General features: G+C 41.4%; 1 long non-coding RNA gene across 1 annotated transcript; it reads left to right on the forward strand.

Moving 5' to 3' along the window:
* The first annotated feature begins 2,914 nt into the window (after positions 1 to 2,914).
* LOC148129030 (uncharacterized) lies at positions 2,915 to 19,035 on the forward strand. The gene is made up of 3 exons (XR_015745598.1): positions 2,915 to 3,026; positions 12,569 to 12,857; positions 17,804 to 19,035. It is a non-coding gene; the product is annotated as an uncharacterized LOC148129030 (long non-coding RNA).
* The last annotated feature ends 496 nt before the right edge of the window (positions 19,036 to 19,531 follow it).

Consider the following 19,531-nt stretch of genomic DNA (forward strand, 5'->3'; position numbering starts at 1 on the left):
CAAACCCTGAATCCTGATTGGTCCACACGGACCACAACCTGATTGGACAACTAAACGGCCGTGATTGGCGCGCTAAGAATCAACCGCATTGGCACGAGCCGATCGCGGGAGATTCAAAGCCCTGTCATTGGTCAGCCGAGCCGCAAACAGTTCCTATATGAAGGGCTGCCGCGGATCGCAGGTCTTGTACAGAACTGTATACTGAATAAAGAGCTGAATGTTCACTTTTGGTCTCGCGTCTCTGTGGGGACCGATCTACCCGATCTAACAGAAGGGACCCTGGAGGTCTTCTAATTCCCTATTCAAAAAGGAGATCCTATACTATTATCTGTATGTGGATTTCTTGCATAATGTACTTTATTTTCATATTTACATTGGAGCATTTTAATTATTTGTACTGCGAGGCCTTATAATTGTTAAACATCGAGACCTTTGAGAAATTTCCACAACATACAGTCTATCCCATCAGTCCATGCAAAAGGAGAACAATACACCTACGTAGATCTTGAAGTTGATTAGCAAAGCCCATAGGCTCCCAGGATCTCCAATTCTATCCTTCCTTGGCTCTTGGTATCTTGTGGAGCTCTTTTGGACTCTATGCTAAATGCTGGAGTCCTTCCTTCCTTCCTGCCAAAGAAAAAAGAAAAAAAGCCTGTGCTAATTTATCTGTTGTGTACTTGGGGGATTTGAAATGATTCTCAAGTGAAACACAGATCAACTTCATTTCCTAAAACAAATTCTATGAGACAACAAAGATTGTCCTTCTGTTGTGAAATCTGAGTTATTTCTCATCCATTTTCTCCTACAAGGTCCGCATATGAGTTCTAGCAAAGCCAGATAACTTTCTTCCGCAGTCAAAATGCAGTGTTATAGAGAGAGGCTTAAAAATAAAACTAGTTTTAAAAAAATCTAGGTTGGGTTGGGTTTTTTTTTTTTTTTTAGTGAGGTGGCAAAACCCGATCCAGAATTCAGGCTGGAGGGCTGGAGCCATGGATAGGTTATTTTTCAGGAGTAGGGAGGAGAAGAAAGAGACATGCTGAGAAATCTCTTCTCCGCCCCTTGCCACCCTTTCCAGCTCTATAATGTGCTGTGCTGGCAGATCCAGAAATGGAAAGCAAATGTGAGTTTGGCGAGATGACAACAAGTGAGGATCAAATTCAGTCATTCCACTGACAGAGTCACAAAATGAGAAAGAAGTAAAGGCTCAGAAACATTGCCGAGAAATCCTCCAAAGCCCTGATCTGCTTTTCCTTATAATACTTACCATAAAAAGGTGATCCATGGCTTGACATCACAGAAGACCAGTGTTCTGAAAGCCATAAACTACAATACTAATACAGGTAGCCCACTTGGCTCATGACCACAATGGAACCCAGAATTTCTGTTGTTAAATAAGACATTTGTTAAGTGAGTTTTGCCCCATTTTACGACCTTTCTTGCCACAGTGGTTAAGTGAATTACTGCAGTTGATTAGTTAGTAACACAGTTGCTAAGTGAATCTGGCTTCCCCATTGACTTTGTTCACCAAGAGATTGCAAAAGGTAATCACATGACCTCAAAAGGAACGACCATGGACATAAGTATGAGACAGTTGCCAAGCGTCTTAATTTTGATCACAGGATCATGGGGATGCTACAGAGGTCATAAGTGTGGGGAAACGGTCATGTCACTTTTTTTCAGTGCTGTTGTAACTTTGAAATCACTAAATGAACTGTTATAAATTGAGGACTATTTGTATCTATATGCAGCATTTTTTTTTCCTCTGTGCTTTTGACGCATAGACAGCAAGTTGTCTCACTCTCACAAATGAAGGGCCAATTAACATGCATTGTTTCTCGAGGATAATAACAAACGATTGGGCGCACGAATCTCCTATAGGAATGTGGCAGCACCTTTGGCTACATTCACAAAAATGGGTCTATAAAATCACAATGGGGATTGCTCTGTTCAGGGCATCAGTCACAGAGCATTTTTCTAAGATGTTCTATTCTAATAGAAAAGTATATTTGTACCCGAGAGTTTAATTGTGCAGTCCTTGGGGTTCTTTGTGTTCAGTTGTTTGTTTGCAGATGTTTAATTACTCGGCTAGGTAAACTCATTGTGAGTCTGGGTTGAGTTGGATACTTGCACTGATAGTGTTATCTAGTTGGGTAATGAAACATCTGCAAGCAAACAATCAAGCTCTATTTTCTCTCTTCTGTTTTCTTTCTTCAAAGACCAGCTTTCTATGTCTTTCATATATTCTGTTCTCACCAAGATGGCTTGAAGGTTTTTTTTGTTTCAGGTTTGTTTTGCCTTTAAAGATACTTACTTAACTTACTTGTACTTTTGAAACATTTGAGAATTTCCCCAGCTTTCTGATCTCCCTCTTTTTTTTTCTTTCTTTTTTTTTTTGAGATGGTATAATTTAAATTGCATTTATCATATCTGCATCCCATTAGACTCAAAAACTAATAAATGGGTTGCAACCAGAAAAATTGCTTGTGAGTCATTGCCATTGCGTGTATATAACATATGTTTCATTATATATATTTCATTATGTAGATTTTCACTGTATTAGGTATAGGTATATGTACATATGTATTGTACATCTATGAACCTTGCACTCAGTTACTCAAGCCCTGGCGGTGGGGGCATTGTTCATCTGGACTACTGTAATACAATCTACATGGGGCTAAAATCCACTCAGAAGCTTTAGCTGGTATGAAATGCAGCAGCAAGAGCTGTCTTTCTGGCTTCTAGGATGGCCCTTATTATTCCTCTGTTCTGAAAACTTCATTGGCTGCTGGTTTGCTTCCAAGTGAAGTTCTAGGTGTTGGTTATGACCTTTAAAGCCATTAATGGCATAGGTCCAGGCTACCTGATGAACCGTCTCTTCCTGCTAGGACAAGCCCGTTTTACTTGTTCCAGCAGAGAGAGACAACTTCATATCACATCAGTCAAGGAACTATGACTGCTGTGACCCAAAAGAAAAGGCTTCTTTGCTACAATGTCCCCCCTCCCTTTGCAACATCTTATCCTCCAAAGTAAGATCTGCTCCCACCTGTGGTGGGATTCAAAAAAATTTACTACTGATTCTGTGGGCGTGGCTTGGTGGTATGGTGTGGCTTGGTGGGCATGGCAGGGGAAGGATATTGCAAAATCTCAATTCCTATCCCATTCCAGAGGGAAGGTTATTGCAAAATCCCATTCCCTCCCCACCCCACTAACCTTCTTTCCAGCTCCGTTCTCCTGTGCAGGACAACAAAAGAAGACCCAGCCAATCAGCTGGGACTTGGGAGGCAGAGAATAGATGGGGGCAGGGCCAGTCAGAGGTGGTATTTGCCGGTTTTCCTGACTACTCAAAATTTCCACTACTGGTTCTCCAAAACTGGTCAGAACCTGCTGAATACCACTTCTGGCTCCCACCAACCTATCCTTTCACAAGACCCTAAAGACCTGGATCTACCAGCTGGCCTGGGGACCAAATGGGGGAGCTCCACCTCTAATGTGCCCCTCCTGCTCACTACTCTCCACTTGCCCATTTTTTTGGTTATCATATTGAAATATTCGTGTTGTGTTCTTTTTTATTGTTTATTTTATTGTTCTATTATTTTACTTGTGTTCTGTTTACACTCTCTTTGTTTCTTCCTTTTTATTGTTGTAAGCAACCTAAATAGCAAGATAGGCAGCAATTGAATTTAACAAATACACACACACACACACACACACACACACACATATATATTTGAAGAAAATGCATATTTTTAAAATAACATTCATAAACAAAATGGACGAGTAAGATAACATTCATAAACAAAATACTTGTATAAAAATATGCATAATACACAAAATTATGGAACTTATTTCAGTTTATTTTCTGCAAGCTTGAGTTTATAACTCCTCCTCCTTTTATTGTGTGTTATTTCTTATTATTGTTTCGTGTATCATGAACTCTCCAATGTCACTTAGAATTGGACAGCACTGAACAAACAAATATCTGCAAAATATGTTAATACATAGTACAGACAGTCATTCATTGACTGACTTGTTTAGCAACTGCTTGCAGTTACAGCAGTGATGAAAAAGTAACTTAATAAGTAACTTATTAAGTAACTTAATTTACAACTTTCGCAGGTTTAGAAAACAAAAAGAAAGCTGACAGAAAGAAAGAAAGCACAGACAGCTTTGCTTAACATCCAGGTTGCTAGTTCCAATTGTGGTTGCTAAACTAGGACTTTGGCCACAAAATGAGAAGAGAGGGGAAAAAATAGATAGGGATAGATAGATAGATAGATAGATAGATAGATAGATAGATAGATAGATAGATAGATAGATAGATATAGATATAGATATAGATATAGATATAGATATAGATATAGATATAGATATAGATATAGATATAGATATAGATATAGATATAGATATAGATATAGATATATTGCTGTTTTGCTCAGCAGTGAACCATAACACCTTACTGGGACATTGGCAGAGCAAAATGGCCAGCCATGAATTCATTTAATGTGACTTTATGAAACTTCTCCATTGCAAATTTTCCCTTCTTCCCATCTTCTCCGATCAAAATAATCCAGCCCCAGATTACAAAAGAGGAGGAGGAATGGCTGTGTCTGGAAAACATAAACTTGACATCATCCAGAATGAAGGATTCTATCACAACTATCAGATCTTCTAACCGGGATGTCATATTTTACAAAGAAGAAGAGGGAGAAAGAAAGCAGAAATCACAGCTTTGCAATGAATTGTTTTGGGATGTCAAGGGCGGTTGTTTTCTTTTGTTCCAACCCTCTTTTCCAACTTCCCATTACAAGACCCCAAACCCATAGTTCTGTTCATGGCTGTTTAGTCTTGTGGTGAGAAGGTAGATTGCCTAATTATAGAGAGCCACCAAGGCCCAGAATCTGCTTCAAAGACCTCTCTCAGCCTGGGAGTGAATTCATTTCCCTATGGGCGTCATGCCAGGTAAACAGGCCACAAAGACCGTTTTGGCAGAAGCACCCACCTGCCTTGCCCTGCTATTTAAGCTTTCTGGAATGGAGTTTTAATTCTAGCATCTAGAAGAATGGCATGTAATTAGGATCCCCAAAAAGACTCTTCAGTCTAACTTGTAATCTCCAAAACGGATGGTTGGCATGCCGCGCTGCAATGAAAATTTGACAGAGAAAGGACAAGCAGGAGACAAAATATGGAGACTCACGGCTGCCAATTTAAACACACCCCTCCTTATTTGAGGAACCTGTGGGTGCTCAGCAAAAAAGAAAGAAAGAAAAAGAAAAAAAGGAAGGGAGGGAGGGAGGGAGGGAGGGAGGAAGGAAGGAAGGAAGGAAGGAAGGAAGGAGCAGCTAAGGATATTAGGGCTGCCAGATTAGCAAAAAAAATAAACCAGAAAATCTTTTGCAGAGGCTCATAACGTTTCCTAGGCTAGAGATCATTCTCAGCTTTTGGGTGAGGAACTGGGACTACACACGAAACAGTAGCAGATAATTTATCTACATCTCAAGTAGATAATGTGGCATTTCTAGAAGCTGCTAAACTCCACTTCCCATCAGCCATGGCCACACAGACTATAACTAAGGATTGCGTCTCCAGCAAAAGCTGGACAAGCACACATGGATCCCCTTTGCTTTCTGCTTGTCCCACTTCAGAGAACTGTCTCATCTCCCCTCTGCTAAGAAAGCAAAATGTTTCTTTATATTTGTCTGGACAAAAACAAAATACTTGGTGTCTCTCTTTTTCTTTGTCTCTCACTTCCCCCACCCTTTGATTTTCTTGGTTGCTGTATTTGGCATGTCCCCAATCATAGCGAATAACGATGATCTGACAATGTAAAACTGTAGAACGGAGGTTCTACTACGAGCAAACACCATCAAGGAGTGGAAGAGAGCCACTGTAGAAATCAAAGAGCTTTTGAAAGTGGAAGTGGAAAGAAGATGGCACCAAGTTACCCAAACCAACAAAATTAAGACATTCCAAGCCCTTCCAGTCCATGCCAATAGCTTCTCGCAGCCTGGAATAATGCATGCAGCTTTGCTTTTTCAGGGAGAGCAAAAAGCCCCACCCTTTGAGACTCCTTCATGCAAAGGCTTCTCCTTCCATCCACATTTCTATCCCATCATTCTAGCCCCTGCTTCATGCATTCCCTGATTGGTGTTGTTGTTTTTTCCTCCTCCCCTTTCATTTTGGAAGATGGTTTAGCCCAGAGAGCAGCCTTGGAAGTTAGCCTTATTAGATGTTTCAATGCAGAAAACAAGAGGAACCATCAGGGGCAAAGCAGAGGCCCCTCCAGGGTATTTATATTGGCAAAGCCAGGCATAGCATTACCCCACATCTGGAATGGCCAACTGCATCAGGAAAGAACTGCAAGACCAAGCAGCAATGGAAACTTCTTTACATTTGTTGGGGGAAAAGAAAACAACTGCAACTTCAACAGCTGCAGATTTCCTGCATGCAAATGTGCCTTTGTGGATCAGAATCCAGCCTTACAAGGTCTGTGATACAATCCCGAGAAGGGGTCTGGACATATAAAAGCTATATACCAGAAAAACACACTACACACATACACAGATCTGTCTATCTGTTTATCTATCTGTTTATCTATCTATCTATCTATCTATCTATCTATCTATCTATCTATCTATCTATCTATCTATCTATCTATCATCTACCATCTCACTATCATCTACCTGCCTACCTACCTACTTATCATTCCTCTCTCTCTCCCCACCCTCCCTATCTACCTACCTACCTACCTACCTACCTACCTATCTATCTACCTACCTACTCTTTTCCTTTCTCTCTGGAGTTATCCATAGTTCTTTCTTGCCTGGCTCCAGGATGTTTTGCCTGCTTTGCCCTCATAAGAAAGACTTCATCTTGATATCAGCCTCAAGTATGTTGAACTGGATCAAGGTGACCTAGTAGGAATACCTTCAAATAGGCCCTAGAATTTTCTTTGCAAATTTTCTATGTTATACCTAAGGAAGAATATTTCTTTAGGGCTCCAGCTGGCATGCTGCAAAATCACCCCCTACCCCACAATTATACCTTCATAACTCTTTCTATTAGATCTGCAGAGATAATAGAGCCTTGTTTTTTTTCTTCCCAGCTAGGGCAATATCAATTTCATGGAAAACCTTTGACAAGACTGATAATTCTGATTTGTTCTCCCCCACTCTACTCCAATTTAAGGGACCGCTATTCCAGACTGCATCCACACATTGGGATGCATTATTCATAATACTATAAATTCAAGGCATCCCCACCCATCTCCAATATTATGGTTTTTAACAACACTTTTATAGAGTTATGAAAATGTCTTAGAAATTGCTAAAAAAAAAAAAAGATTTAGGCACATAATGCCAACTTAGTTCGCACAGAAGTTAAGAATGTGTGAACTGGATAACTTCACATATAATACAAACATTAAAAAGGACACACCTGAGTTACTTCGCTTAATCTCTTTTTGTGCAATAGTGACACCCAACCCACAGCCATTTAGGCTTTGGGTGCAGAAGCAAGCAAGCGTTGCCCTTCAGTTATTTTTCATGTGATTAAAAACACGGATTTTTAACCGGTTTAACTTTCTTTAATGAATGGTTACTTGGCATTTACTCTTCTGTAGCAAAGACGGATGGAATCTTCCTCTCCTGCTTATGAGCCTCCTAGAAAAATTGGGCTCGCTCTCTGAAAATAGAACAAAGATGGGGCTTGGCAGAGCTAGTCTTATGTTCCGATGTCAAAGATTCGGTCTGTGACTGCCACATCTGCAGGCCACACACTTTGCCAAGCAGCTTTAGCAGATGGAGTCCAAGGCTTTCATTCCAGGAACAGGCTGGTCCCCATCCAAAAAAGCCAAGGTGGAAAACGTACACTTGGGGATGAACCCTCCCTCGCGGAGCAGAAGATGTAAAGAAGGGGTGGGATTTGCCATACATTCACACAACCTCTCGGATGATCTAAAATGATATTCTGTATTTAATTCATACTGTGGGAACTGTCCACTGTCTGGCATATGAAGGACTCTCATAGATCAGGAGATGTGATTATTTTCCCACCTCTCTCTCCTTCCAGCCTTTAAATGTCTCTGCTCCACTTTTCTGCTTGGAATGGGCAACATATGCACTAAACCCACACGCAGAAATTTGAGTTACAGCTTTGGACTGTAGAGTCTCTCTGCGCCCCTCCCCCCCCGCCCGCGCCTCTCCTTCCAGGTTTTAAATGCCTCCGCTTCCATCTCTCCTATCCAGGCATTTCGTTTTTCTAGGTATTTCTCCCCATCTCCCCTCCGCCTTTGCTTTCCATAGTCCCACCCTTTTCAGAACTTCTTTTCGCTTTAAGCTCCATCTTCTGGTCCCCTCGCAGCATGAACGGTGACTCAGTCAAATACATACTATTAATGTCATTCTCCTCCCTCCCCACACAACCACACCTATACTGATGCCAAAGTTAACACAAACCCAAAGTGCTACACCATCTGGAAGCCCCCTGGATCAAACCAAAAGAGGCAGGCGTTGCTGCTTGCTAGCCAGCCCTTCCTCTTTCTTTCTGCCTACAGGACTCACCCTCTCAACCCATTTATTTTTATTTATTTATTTGATTTGATTTGTCAATCGCTTACAAGATACAGGTATAAGAATAAACATAGTTTTGAATACATGAGATAGATACTTATAAGAAAAATAAAAAGAAACAACAGGACAGGGACGGTAAGCACGATTGGTGCACTTATGCACGCCCCCTACAGGCCTCTTAGGAAAGGGGTGAGGTCAATAGTAGACAGTCTAAGGTTAAAGTTTTTGGGGTTTGGGGAAGAAACCACAGAGTCAGGTAGAGTATTCCAGACATTGACCACTCTGTTGCTGAAGTCGTATTTCCTGCAATCAAGTTTGGTGAAGTTCACCTTGAGTTTGTATCTGTTGTGTGCTCTTGTATTGTTATGGTTGAAGTTGAAGTATTCATTTGCAGGTAGGACATTGCAATGTATGATTTTATATATAATATATTATATTTATTTTATATACCCATCCTAACACCACTCAGGGAGTGAATCAAGCAGGGCAGTTCCCCCTCCCCATTTGGAAGAATCCAAGTGCACGTGGTGTTTTGCAAATTCAAAGCCACACAGAAGCAAAACCAGCTCAAAAAGCTGGGATGTGGCAGCTGTCAGAGAAAACCTGCCACATGGACTGCTGTCTGATGCGGGTGGTGAAGTTGATTGCTCCAAGAGGGAGAAATCAGTGAACCAGAGAGCAATTTATAGAGTTGCCTGAATTTCTGATTCTGGCATGTAAAATGAATAGTAATATATTTCATTTCTCTTCTCTTCTCTTCTCTTCTCTTTCTTCTCTTCTCTTCTCTTCTCTTCTCTTCTCTCTTCTCTTCTCTTCTCTTCTCTTCTCTTCTCTTCTCTTCTCTTCTCTTCTCTTCTCTTCTCCTCCCTCTCCTCTCCTCTCCTCTCCTCTCCTCTCTCTCTCTCTTCTCTTCTCTTCTCTTCTCTTCTCTTCTCATCTCATCTCATCCATCCATCTATCTATCTAATCTGGCCATCCATCTTACAAGTGCCTTTGGGTGGTGTACGGTTAAAAAAAAAGTATAAAAACAATAAACATGTCGAACACAGTCATATAAATACACGCACACACACACACACACACACACATTCAGTCAGTAATGAAGCCACCAGATCTCATTGGTCCCCTGAGACCCCCAGGCCTGGTGACAAGACCAGGTCTTGAGGGATTTCTGAGCCCACTTCTAGGGAGAAAGCGTTCCACAAGGCAAGTGCCACAGCAGGGAAGGCCTACCTCCTCAGGCCTACCAAATGTAATCCCTGGGAGATGGGATACACAGCTTGTCTCTTTTGATGGATCTGATGAGAGAAGCAGGTGTTATCAAATAACCTAGCCCCACACCAGGAAGAGTTTAAAAGAATGTAAAACAAAATAAAACAGTATTTTCTGATGATGGCTTCTGCTTTTGTGCAGGTACATCCTATATAACCTCAAAATCTAAGGAGGAAAAAAAATCAGGAGAGTCTACGGACTCATCCGCACATCCCCTGAAGAGTAGCTCAAAGCTCTCTATGTATTCTTCAAGGACATTCCTTCATGCCTAAATTACTAATGTAATATATTGTCATATGTAAGGGCTTTATACTGAAGTGGTATTTTCCATCATCTCCCAGCAAAGCCTTGTTGCATGCGTGTAGCATTTAGGCAACAACCGTGTTCTTAGTGGGCTCAAGAGTTGCTATCTTCACTGTAAAGATGTCCTCCTGTCCACTCACTGGGCACTGCCCTCCATAGCTATTTTGCCTTGTGCTGCTTATGAGTATCATCCCTGGCTTGCACAAACATCTGCCTGCACAAACATCTGCCCACAGAATGCTACATAATCTGTTATGTAGATGGGCTGCTATAGGAGGGGAAGATTGGCCGCTAGGGCCTGAGGAGCTCCTTAAATATTAGGTGGAAGCACCTTGGAAAATATTGTCAGGCTAAGCTGGCCGGCATGATTGGGGAAGGCGTGAAATAAAGCTGTTGGAAGGGGCCTGGGCCTGGAGGGCAGGGAGCTGGGGATGAGCTGTAAGGGTGGGAAGGAACAAAAAAGATCAATGGGTTGAACAGGGGAAGCTAGATTCACTTAACGACCATGTGATTCTCTTAATAGTTTTAGTGATTCACTTAACAACCTATAGAAAAAAGGTCAAAAAATTGGGCACGACTCACTTAACAACTGTTTTGCTTAGCAACCGGAATTCTGGTTCCAATTGTTGTTGTAAATTGAGCACTACCTACATAGGAGTCAAGCTTCATTGAGGGAATCTTTTAACAGATTTTGGGATAGCTTCAAAAGCTGACCTGCTTTAAGACATTTCCAATGGTCAGGGCTGAAATGATCACCTCCCCTAAATGGTGTCCATTTGATCTTATTAATTTCAGCCACACACATACGTGTGTGTGTGTGTGTGTGTGTGTGTGTGTGTGAGATTTAGTTCCATCTCATTGGGCAAGATTTTCCACAGCATCCAAGGCCTGAAAATATTGTCAACCCCTGAATTTAATTCTAGCAAATACAAATTATTTTGTTCTTGAAATGTTTGCAAACATATATCACATCAATAAAGTTTTAACTATATCATCAACTAGGCTAGAATTTAGAACTAAGAAAATCTGACAAAAGAGAAGATGACCAGAGGCTAACTTGCTCAAACATGACCTGACTTACATAAACAGTGAGCAGTTGCTCGTCAATTGTCTTCTCAAAGTGATGTCCGTTGGGTCACAAAGAGTTGTAAGTGACTGATGAGTAAAGAATTACAACCAACCAATTAGAAAAATCAGTACTAGATGACCATAGATAGATACATTGGTATTGGAGAAAACTGCCTTTTTTTGTTGCAATAACGTGGAAAGTACAGCTAGACAAGGCTACATGTTTGATTTTTGACTCAAAAAGAAACATGTCCATGAAAATTCATGTAAATTGTCATCGTCATGCATTTTCAATTATGGGTAGTCCGGACAACAAACAGCAATAATTTTGAACACATTTTAATACATTCTTTTGGTCAAGAATTACAAAAATTACTTCACTATCTCTGAGTGACTGACTTAACTATGTGTCAGCAAATCAGTTTTGACTCCTAGAGATCTCACAGATAGATTGTCTTCATTCATATTGTTAAAATGTCAGAAAAAAAATAACTCCAAGAAGGTATGTGGAAGTAAATATCAAGAAGCACAGTTTTTTTCCCAGTACATCATTAAAGCAGAGGGAATTAGCTTGCCAAGTTTTTTTTCCAATCACACTATTATAAAAAATTTAAGAAGTTTAATTTGTAAGCTGCCCTGTCAATTTGCAATGTGATGGGTGACAAACAAATTTAATAATAAATAAATTATTCCATCTGCATCCATGAGTGAAGGAGAAAATTATTTTAATTCCATGGAACTTAATAAGGAATTTTAACTGCAGCTTTCTTCCACTTTTTAATATACTATCCTGGCTATATTATACTTCATTTTTAACAAACAAGTTACTGTTTTTAAAACCTCTTTAGAAGGCCTGTTTTGAATACAACTAATACTATTGTGCTGTTATTATTACTGGAAAAATCAGGTTTGTTAATCTTTTTGAAACGAAGAAGAAGTAGGAAAAGAAGACATGCATTGTATGATGATGATTATGATAGGAAGGACTGTAGTAGTAAAGACTGCAAGTGCAGTCCTCCCCCGAGAAATTATGCAAAATATAAGGAATAAGTTTCTTAAAGTTAAGATGTTCTCCTATTGATTTCAGTCAAATAAAGAGATCCTGATTTTCTAACTAGTGTAGAAATGAATAGGAAATGTATGCATTTCACCCATTGTGTCATTACTGTCATTGGAAGGGAAAATCTGAATCTTGTGGGCTAGAAAATCTCTGGATTCAATATATTGCTGGAGTACAACTCCCATCACCCTGATATCTTCGTGGTGCTGGCTGGGGCATCTGGGTTAGGAGATTGATGAAATGTGCCTTTTTTCATCTGCCTTTCTGAATGCTAAATTAAAACTCTCCTTCCCCTTAGTGTTTCAAGGGAAGAATAACAAAGACTTCAAAAATGAGTCACTCAAACTTCTGGAAAATATTGCACCCGTGAGCTAAGCAAGGCCAATGACACCCCAAGCAGTGCCTCTTGTTTTCCTCCACATCAGACCAGTGACATCCAGGTTGTTCTTCATTGGTCAAGTTTGTCGCAGAACTCAATCCCTCTCCTGGACACCCTAACTACTGACCAGCCATGGCTTCCTTTTTGCCATCAATTCTTCACTCATTAAAAAAAGAAGCAGGAAGGGCTGGAAGGAACCACATAAGAGGTAATGAAAGAGGTAATGAAAGAAACTTCAAAGGAAAATTTGGAGGCAAAGGATGAGATGATATCAAACTTTAAAGCTGTTCTCAAATGCTCTAGTGCAGGGGTGTCAAACTTGATTTCATTGAGGGCAGCATCAGGGTTGTGTTTGACCTCAGGGGGGGCGGGTGTGTCTGTTCCTGGGGTGGGGGTGGCCAAGGTTGGGCATGGCCAGTTTGACATCACTCCTATCTTATATCATCATCATTAACATCCTACTCGAAATATTGCTAAGTTGTATAACATAGCTTAGATGCAATCTTGTGGCTAGGAGCCACACTTTTAAATCTTATTTTAAAAATTTGCATCTAAATATCTATCCTTGCAACCTTCAGGGGCCATGTCTGATGGTGTGGTGGCATTGTCAAGAAAGATTTGGGATTCTTTGTAATGTTTTAGGGGAGGGTGTTTCATTGTTTTGAGGGCAGCAGATAGGTTGCTGTTTTTTTTAACTTCACAGAAGATCAGCACTCTTATTCCCACCCTTATTTTCAAAAATTAAACATTACCCTGTTTAAAAGTGATCTATTAATAAACCAATAAGACACCTGTAGCTTGGACAGACTGATACGACTCCTGTGGTTTGGAAACTGTAAGCTGTCCGCCTCTGAAAGGGACCAAAATAAATTCAAGACTCAAATTTTATCTGTATTTATTAGATCAGAATATCAACAATATTCTGCACGTCTTTCTCTCCTTTTTTTTAGAACACACAAGAAGAACAAACAATTTGGATCAAAAAGGTTTTTTTTTGGGAGGGGGGTTAGAGGGAAGTGGGAAAAAATCAGGTCATCCCATAGATAGCTCTCACCCGTCTTCATCCTTCCCCCATTTTTATTGTTTCTCTCTGAGCAACCATCTCATCTGGTTCCCAGCTGCTGAACTGCTGGCCTCCATTCCTTACTTGTGGTTGCTTTTCTTTACATTTGGCGTGTGTGTGTGTGAGTGTGTGTGAGTGTGTGTGTGTGTGTGTGTGTGTGTGCACGCATGCGCATGTGTATGCTTTCCTGCTGAAGTTTGGTGCACGTTTAAGACAGACTCAGTTCCTGATGATGTGGCAGTAGAAAATATTTTAGTCAAAGAACAATTTCACTCCACCACCACAACCCCTCACCCCACCTTTCCCCGCACATATACAATAGTTGTTTTTAAAAAAAGATGTTTCCCCAATAGTGTTTCTCAGTTCTTCTTGTATTCATGTATTCTTTGCAACTTAGTTAACACTTCTATCTATCCCTCATTCCACTATTTTGTCACCCCACTTGGCCAGGCCATATTTTCCATGATTCCCATGCAGAAAAGCATAGTAGAGGAGGTAATGGCTCCATGCCCAGACTACAATACAGCCTCCCTTCCCTGTTATTACTAATCCTTGATCCACTTTTTTCCTTTACTCCCAGTAAAAGGCAGCCACTCTAATAAATTTGAGCTTTATCCAAGCCCATTCCAAGGAGCCAGATTCCTTTCTTTTAAACTCCCCCCCTTCCCCTTTTGTCTTTTTAAAACAAGGGTAGACAAAAAGTTTTCCTGCCCAGGAGGATCGTGTGCATATTTTGAAGGCTGCCACCAGCAGGATATAGTATGGATAGCTTGACTGGTCTTCAAAACTCCAGACTATCAATAGTTGGCAGCAAAGAACAAATGCTGGGCTTTACATGGTACAAAATGAGAGGAACTCTGTCAAAGCATGTATTTGAGTTTCTCTCTCCAGGATTCTTCAGGGGAGAGATTTATCAATTCTTTCTCTTTTGAAAATCACATTTTTTTTTGGTTTCCTTTTAGTTTTTATGTGTTTGCTTCATCAATACTGTGGACATCATATACTTAGACTTCAGCAAGGTATTCAACAAAGTAGACTACAACTTACTTCTTTATAAGCTAGAAAAAAGTGGGATAGATAGCATCACCATCAAATGGATTTGTAACTGGCTGAAAAACTGTAATCAACAAGTAGTTCTTAGTGATACTATGTCTACATGGGGGAAGTAAGCAGTAGGACACCACAAGTTTCTGTCTTAGGCCCAGTACTTTTCAATATCATTTCTTAACAACTTAAATGAGGGAATAGAAGGGCAACGTACCAATTTTGCGGATGATACTAAGCTGGCAGGAATAGCCAACACCATAGATCAGGGGTGGGCAAACTACGGCCCGGGGGCCACATCCGGCCCGTTGGTCTGTCCAATGCGGCCCGCCCCTGAAAAAAAATCACTGCCATTGGTCTGTCCAATCCGGCCCGCCCCTGAAAAAAAATCGCTGGGTGTGGCGTATTGCCTGTGCCGTGTGGCCCCCAAAGCTGCAAAACAGTGTGGAGCGATCTAGGGGTAGGAAAGAAAAGAAATTTGCAAAGGCCTCGGCTGGGAGTTCAAAATCACCTTCGAGTGCGACCTCTCCGAAGGTGAGTCCCCGCCGATCCCCTTTTTTTCCGGGCTTCCAGGCTTAAACTTTGCAAAGACAAAGTTTGCAGGCTGGAGCGTCTTCCCGCCGAGGAGCGGGAGGGTTCCGCCCGGGCGGGCGGGCGGGCTGCTTAAACTTTGCTCGGCGGCACTTTAAAAGCCTGCTCCCAGCACCTGAGCAACTTCCAGCAACTTTCGGCTTCCTTTTAACTCGCGGCGCTCGCGCCTGGCCCAAGCCGCGGCAGAGGTGAAGCCCGGTGGGCGGGCGAGCTGCTTGGAGGAGGCGACCCGGTGGTGCTCGGCAGCAGCAACAGGCAGTTCGCCCGGGCTCCGCTCCAGGTGTCTGGCTGGGGCTGTGAGGAGTTGCTACCGCCGGCGCAGCTCGTGCGGCTCCAGTCCACGTTGCCTTGGGAAGGAAAAGGCAAAACCAGGAGCCGCTGAGCCTGGGCCTCCCGGTGCCGCTGCTCCCATTGCAAAGCACTGCCGCGGCTCTTCCTTTTTGCCTTTCCCTTCCCGAGGCAACGCGGGACTGGAGCTGCGCGGAGCCGCGCCGGCGTTAGCAACTCCTGACTCAGGGGCCTCCGAGGAGGAAGGAGGAGAAGGGGAAGGGTGGGGGCGATTCCCAAAAAATCTTGTGCTGACCCGGCCCGTCTGTCAAATTTTAAAAGTCAATGCGGCCCCCGAGCCAAAATGTTTGCCCACCCCTGCCATAGATGATAGGCTCAAGAACCAGATGTATCTTGACAGACTTGAACACTGGGCCCTATAACAAAATGAAATTCAATGTAGAGAAAACTAAGTCTTACACTTAGGCAAGAAAAACCAAAATTACACATATGGTCTGGGTGAAACCAGGCTTAATAGCAGTAATGTGAGAGGGATCTTGGAGTCTTAATGGACAACCAATTAAATATGAGATAACATTGTGCAGTGGCAGCCAAAAAAAACCCAATGCAATCTTAAGTTGCATTAACAGAGAGATTCAATCAAGATCAAGTGAGGTATTAATATCACTCTATAAAGCCTTAGTAAGACTACTACAGCTAGAATACTGCATCCAGTTTTGGTCACCACATAAAATAAGATGTTGAGACTCTAGAAAGAGTGCAGAAAAGAGTAACAAAGCCGATTAGGGGACTGGAGGCTAAAACATATGAAAAACAGTTACAAGAACTGGGCATGGCTAGTCTAGTGAAGAGAAGGACCAGGGGAGACATGATAGCAGAGAGGAAGGGGTCAACCTGTTTTCCAAAGCACCTGAAAGCCAGACAAGTAATAATAGATGGGGATTGATCAAGGAGAGATTCAACCTAGAAATAAGGAGAAATTCTCTGACAGTAAGAACAATCAGCCAATGGAACAGCTTGTCTTCAGAGTTGTGGGAACTTCATCAATGGAGGCTTTCAAGAAGAGACTGGGCTACCATCTGTCAGAAATGATGTAGGATCTCCTGCTTGGGTGGGGGGGGGGGGGTTGATGACCTACAAGGTCCCTTCCAACTCTATTAATCTGTTAATACAGTAGGAAGGAAACTGCATCAGTTTTCAGTTCTTCCAGTCAAAGGGAAAATCTAAGTCACGAGTATCTAACCTTTTGGGTTACCTGGGCTGCATTGAGTGAAGAGGAATTGCTTGGGCCACATATAAAATATATAATAGTTAATGGATATAAAATACAGTTTATAATCTTGTGGAGCTGCATTACTAGCTGTTCAGTGCCACATGCAGCCATGGGCACCACTTTTGCCTTGGTTTTAAGAAATGGTTCTATGCATGGATATGGGCCTGAGACTAATATGTAGCAAAACAACAAAATATGATTCTTGCAACATTCTTCTTCACAACAAACACTTTCTTCAGGGGAAAAAATGGCTTTTGAGTGAATGTTTCTCGGTATTTCTCAACCTTGACAACTTTCTCACCTATGGACTCCAACTCCCAGAATTCCCTAACCCTAACCCCATGTTGGCAGGGAAATTCTGAGTGCTGAAAGTCATACATCAGGAGGTAGAGAAGGCTAGGAAACCCTGAACAAGAGGTGTCCTATCTGGGATACAAGATGCAGCAAAGTTAATGGTGTTTTTGTACCTTTTTGCTGCTCTCTGCTGGTCAGCAGGATTTTTGCAACCCACATAAACTGTATTTTGAGCTGCAATCATGTCCAAACTCTGACCATCCACCATGAATGGGTATATAAGCAAAGTCTCCAGAATCACATAATCAGCAAAACATTGATGGTGGCCATTAGAAGCCCTCCAAAATTTGGCATCAAATTGTAGTTTTTCATATGACAAAGATGAATGTCATGATCATGGGGAAATTTCACATAAATTAATTTCATTTAAGTTACATTAAATAAAATAGGTGAATAAGATTAATAAAATTAAATCAATATTAATAAATACTGTGCTTCGTATTGACAATTGTTAAGTCTGGAGTATTATGTGGCAGTTGTCTGTCTATTTGAATTCTAAAGACCGGTTTTGCTTCTTTACTTTCTATTACTTTCTCTGTAGTGGATGTGGCAGTACCCAGAGACCGCAGAAAGAACTGGAGAAGATAACAAAATACAAAGACCTCCAAACTGAAATAGAGTGACTGTGGCAAAAGAAGCAAAAGTAATAGCAATATAATGCACCCCAAAATAACTGGAGCACCACTTGAACACTACTGGCACTATTGACAAATTCGCCATCAGTCAATTGCAAAAGGCAGCTTTACTCAGAACAGCTTATATTCTGCAATGATATTTGTAACACCATTAACTATCCACATCTGCTTGTCCCAGGTCCTTGGGAATGACTTGACAGGTGGACAAAAATCCCAAATCCAATCTGAACATCTGTCAGACTGTGCAATGAACAGTATGATATTAAATATTTATTGTTATTTATGTTTCTTAACATAAGTAAAATATAACAGTTAAGGGAATCACCGCATATGCTAAGTTAGTAACACGGTTGTTACGTGAATCTGGCTTCCCTGTTGACTTTGCTTGTCAAAAGGTCGCAAAAGGTGATCACATGACCTCCAAGGATACTGCACCCATCATCAATATGAATCAGTTATTAAATGTCCCAAATTAGATCTCATGACCCTGAGATTGCTGCAACAGTCATACTGGTAAGTGTGAAAAATGGACTAAAAACACTTCCCCCCCTGCTGTTACAATGTTGAACAGTCACTAAATGAATTAATTTAAGCATCAAGAGCAGTACATAATTGCCATGGGGGGTATGAACTCCTGGACTGATGCAGACTCTATATCTGGGTTTCTCAAACTTGGCATCTCTAATGGGTGCACATCATCTCCCAGGATAACCCAACCAGCCGCACATTTTAAATATGCTAAGTTTGAGAGATGCTGTGTACATCATAGAGAGCAGGTTAAAGTCTCCAAAGAGTCTTGGAGAGTCCACCACCAACCCACACATCGATTCACACAACCCAGGCAAAGATGTCACTATGCAACAGGGAGGCCAGTACAAACTCAATTCTCTCACACACCCCCGAGCCCATCTTCAATCACACCATATCCCATCTGGCCATCAGAATCTCTGAAAGCCGTTAAGTCTTTCCAGATAACTTTACCCCTTTCCTAAGAGATCTGTAGGAGGCATGCATAAGGGCAAAAATGTGCCTACCATCCCTGTCCTATTGTTTCTTTTTATTTTTCTTATATGTATCCATTTCATGTATTCATAACTATGTTTATCCTTATACCTATTATCTTGTAAGTGATTGACAAACAAACAAATAAATAAATAAATAAAAACTGCCATTCCTCTCATTCCCATTCTGGGGCCTGGGAGGGAGACTTTCTTTGGGTCAGTTGACTTATCTACAATTAAATCATAGGTACTTTCATTATAAACTAATCTGCCATTTAGTCATCATACTTGGAAACCATGAGATGAATACAGGGGGCTGGAAGTCAAAACTTATTTCACTCACTTCCCTGTAAATGCTCACCTTCAGTTCCCCCTTACGTCTCCTTCTGTCCATCTCTAAGGTAAAGGTAAAGGTAAAGGTTCCTCTTGCCCATACGTGCTAGTCGTTTCTGGCTCTAGTGGGTGGTGCTCATCTCCGTTACAAAGCCGAAGAGCCAGCGCTGTCCGAAGACATGTCCATGGTCATGTGGTTGGCATGACTAAATGCTGAAGGTGCATGGAACGCTTTTACCTTCCCACCAAAGTGGTCCCTATTTTTCTACTTGCATTTTTACATGATTTTGAACTGCAAGG

This window comes from Notechis scutatus, chromosome Z (genome assembly GCF_049901735.1).
Source record: "Notechis scutatus isolate UNSWTSFEM ecotype Mainland chromosome Z, rNotScu1.2, whole genome shotgun sequence".
Taxonomy (NCBI): Eukaryota; Metazoa; Chordata; class Lepidosauria; order Squamata; family Elapidae; genus Notechis; species Notechis scutatus.